Consider the following 4,778-nt stretch of genomic DNA (forward strand, 5'->3'; position numbering starts at 1 on the left):
TTCGTCTTCGTTCATTGTGCGAACTATCTTAACTCCTGATAGACTACCAAGAACCCTGTTCACAAAACAATTCTCTCTCTCTCTCTCTCTCTCTCTCTCTCTCTCTCTCTCATTTATTTTACAAGTGGACACACCAGCATATATTTAAATAGATAGACTAGGCTAAAATAGTTTGGGGCCATACATGATTAAATGCATTATATTGAAAATATAACTGTACAAAAATAGATAGATAGATAAATAAAATGTCGTGCTAATAAGGCCTAGTATATATATGCGTATTTAAGATTTTATTTAAGAATGTATGCATTTCACATTTGAGTTTTAATAGCGTTGCATACTTTACAGAAAAAAAAAAGAAACAAAACATAAATAAGTAAAATGAATCAAATGTATGACCCGAAGCTTGAAACTCCTGCTGATACTGATGAAAAAACTAATTTATGCCACCTAGTGTACAAAATCACAGTGCAATTCAATGTATTGCACAAACATTCAATTGTACAGTAAACCAAAAAGGCAATGCTTATCAATATATATTTTCATGTAAGAATCAGATGGAAAAAACTGAACAGTATAGCTGAACATTGCTGTCTTGAAAAGTATGTGTCTCATTTTACTGATTTAATTAAAACCTCACAGTTTCTTCTGAAGACATGTTTAAACTATATACCATTACAAATTGTGTCTGATCAACTTAGTCCTGCAATGTTTTAGGTCTGGGCTGATTCAGATATTTCATATTTGAGGAAATGAGAATTTACAGAGATTCTAAGATGCCCAATTATTTCTGCTATTTATGTGCTGTAAATTGCTTTGTACAAAAAAGCACCTGTTGACAAATACTGTAAATATACCATGGTTTCATTTAACACAATCAGTGGACTTGTGCAATAAGCAATTTTAAAACAGTCAATTTTTCTTTGTTCAACTATTCAAAATTCTGGACACCTTACAGTTGACCAGCTTTAAAACTGCTTTGAATTACTGTATATACCGTAGTATTCAATCTATGGGCCTAGTCTGGCCAGTGCACTATCATTTATAATTATTCATATGTAGTATTAATTATTATATTATCTTTGATCAATAAGCAAAATCCTGTCAAATACAGACAATTACATCTTTGGAGGACAACTGTATGAAGAGGTTCACATCTGTGTAAACCATCTGTTACTCATCAGGGACCGAAGAGCTCAAATGATAGCTCCTAAATTTTTTTACATTCCTGATATACTTTAATCTGTCGGTGTTTTGCCTCTATCATCTGTTCCCCCCGGACTACACTTCCCATAATCCCCTACTCTGATCACTTCCAGCTGTTCCCAATTGTCCTGTGTGTCATTTACCTAATTATCCCTCATGTATATAATGCCCTGTTTTTCTGTTCACCTTTGTCAGTTGTTAATGTTTCTCCTGTTTTGTAGTTTTATTCATATTAAAATAGCTGCTCTTTGATCATGCCCTCGTGACCTCCCTCATTGCTTCAGAACAACCGACTGAACCAAAATGGGTCTAGCAGCGCCCTTCATCCGGCTGACCCAAGCGAACTTACCCGTACCAGAATTTCCCTGTCTGTTTTGTGTCTTTCCAAGTGCGCAGACTTTTCCGATGCAACCCTGAAGTCCATGTACTCTATCGGTTGCATTGCACATCAGTTGAGGGAGTTGCGACTGGAGATTACACGTGAGAGGAATATGTTGAGTTGATATTACATTTACATTTATGCATATGGCAGACACTTTTATCCAAAGCGACTTACATGTCTCTGTTTGAGACATTAGAGACATTCACTTCAGTGGATCCTCCTCAATCAATCCCAATCCCGGTTTCCGAGTCAGCCACTTCTAAATCCACTCCACGTCACATCCATGTCACAGTCGGCTTCATGACATGTCATTGCCATGCCTGAGTCTGCTCCACGCCTTGTCACAGCCATGCCTGAGTCTGCTCTATGCCTTGTCACAGCCAAATCTGAGCCTGCTATACACCATGTCACTGCCACGTCTGAGTCTGCTCCACACCAAGTCACAGTCAAGTCTGAGTGTACTTCACGTCATATCAAGTCAAGTCTGAGTTTGCTCCACTCCATGTCACTGCCACGTCTGAGTCTTTTCCACTCCATTTACCAATCAAGTTTGAATCTGCTCCAGTCTCTGCCCATGTACACGACCACAGAGGTCGTTTCCAAGTCTCTGCCCTTGTACATGACCACGGAGGTCATTTCCAAGTCTCTGCCAATGTTCACTACCATATAGGTCGTATCTGAGTCTCTGTCTATGCCCACGACCACAGAGGTCGTCTCAGAGTCTCTGCCCATATACATGACCTCGGAGGTCGTTTCCGAGTCTCTGCCCATGTACATGACCTCGGAGGTCGTTTCCGAATCTCTGCCCATGTACGCGACCACAGAGATCGTTCCCGAGTCTCTGCCCATGTACATGACCTCGGAGGTCGTTTCCGAATCTCTGCCCATGTACGCGACCACAGAGATCGTTCCCGAGTCTCTGCCCATGTACATGACCTCGGAGGTCGTTTCCGAATCTCTGCCCATGTACGCGACCACAGAGATCGTTCCCGAGTCTCTGCCCATGTACATGACCTCGGAGGTCGTTTCCAAGTCTGCCTTGTATTTTGCCTCTGTTATCAGTTCCCCTGGACTATACTTCCCATAATCCCCTGCTTTGATCATTTCCAGCTGTTCCCCATTGTTTTCTCCTGTGTGTCATTTACCTAATTATCCCTCATGTAAATAATGCTGTTTTTCTGTTCACCTTTGTCGGTTGTTAATGTTTCTCCCCAGTTCATGCTCCGGTTTCTTTCCTGTTTGTTTTTGCTTCCTGGTTTCCTGCCTTGCCCTGTTTCTGTGTTCATCCTGTTTTGTATTTAGTTTCATTCTAATTAAAATAGCTGCTCTTAGATCCTGCCCTCATGACCTCCCTCATTGCTACACATATATTGATCCAGCAACAGGAACAAGACAGCATTTAATGGGATAGTTCACCCCAAAATTTAAATTCTCTCATAAGTTACTCACCCTCATGCCATCCCAGATGTGACTTACTTTCTTCTGCAGAACACAAATTAAGCTTTTTAGAAGAATATCTCAGCTCTGTAGGTCCATAAAATGCAAGTGAATGGTGCCCAGAACTTTCAATCAGCATAAAAGTAATCATGCAGTGGTTAAATCCATATCTTTTGAAGCAATATGTTAGGTGTTTGTGAGAAACACAAATTAAGATTTTTAGAAGAATATATCAGCTCTGCAGGTCCACACAATGCAGAAACAGATACATATTTAAGTATTTTTTTTTACTATAAATCACCACTTTCTCTTCCACATTCTTCTTCTTTTATTTTCTGGCGATTCACATTCTTCATGCATATCGCCACCTACTGGTCGGGGGTGGTAAGGTGGAGATTTATAGTAAAAAGGACTTAAATATTGATCTGTTTCTGCATTGTATGGACCTACAGAGCTGAGATATTCTTCTAAAAATATTAATTTGTGTTCGAAGAAGATAGAAAGTCATACACATCTGGGATAGCATGAGGGTGAGTAAATTATGAGACAATTTTCATTTGTTTGTGATCTGCACTTTATGGGCCTCATTCATGAAAAACAAGCAGAACAAGTTTTTTGTGTAAATAGTTCGTAAAGCCGTTCTGATGTAATTTTTCCTATTCATGACATTTTCGTATTTTCAAAACAATAGTTGGTATGAACAAAATTTACATCTGCCCACACAATGTCATTTAACTTGCAAATATGTAATATCTTACAGCGTTTGGGTCAAATACCTTCTTCAGGCATTCTATTAATTTCTTACAAGATTGTTCCTGTTGCAAGGGAAATATCACTACTTCACCAGAGAAGTTTTGCCAATGATATGGAGATGCACTCGACTGAATCAGAGATTAATAGTGGTGGATAATCTCCTGCCGGCGTGAACTGAACATTGCTTTTACACTAAAGCTTCATTTCAAACCATTGTTGGACTGTTTAACTGACAAAAGAACCTCCGATGACAGCAAAAGCATGTGTTGACCATAAGTTTCTCACTTTCTTTTTATAACGAACATGCGAGTGTTTGCTAAATCAATCAGCTATTTTACGACGTGAATGCATTCCATTTCAAGAAGATAAATAAATATCTTTAATTATTGTTCGAATAGATGTTAAATGCTTCCTATTCTCATTTACTTGAGTCTGAAGCTTTCCTTATATGGCATTTCTATGGGCATGGATTATGATAATTATGAATTAACGTGCACACGCCCCGTTTACGAATGTTTGGAATTCACTAACTTTGTGAATCAGGCGGAAAGATTTGGGAAGGTCCATTGCACGGACGTTTTTTTTTTTTTTTTGCTTATCACATCATATACGCTGATAAATTGTCTTGATTTCATAAGCATAGAACATCAAAATTACAGTTCTTACCAAAATTTGAAGTCTTTTAAATGGTCACATAGTTTTGCATTTGCATGTATAATCAATAGCCTAGTTGTTTAATTAAATATGACCCCAACCAGTGTTGGGTAAGTTACTCTAAAAAAGTAATTACTTACTACCTAATAATTACATATTCTACAGTGTAATTAGATTACTGTACTAATTATTCTGTCTGAAAAGTAATTGCATTACTTATAATTAATTACTTTCTAAACCCCTTATCAGTCTCAACCAGATGAAGAATACAAGGATAGACATGAAACTGTTCTTTTATTTCTTTAAATAAATAATATAAAATAAAATAAATTATTCATGAACCGGT

The sequence above is a fragment of the Xyrauchen texanus genome, chromosome 22 (genome assembly GCF_025860055.1).
Source record: "Xyrauchen texanus isolate HMW12.3.18 chromosome 22, RBS_HiC_50CHRs, whole genome shotgun sequence".
In the NCBI taxonomy this organism is placed as follows: Eukaryota; Metazoa; Chordata; class Actinopteri; order Cypriniformes; family Catostomidae; genus Xyrauchen; species Xyrauchen texanus.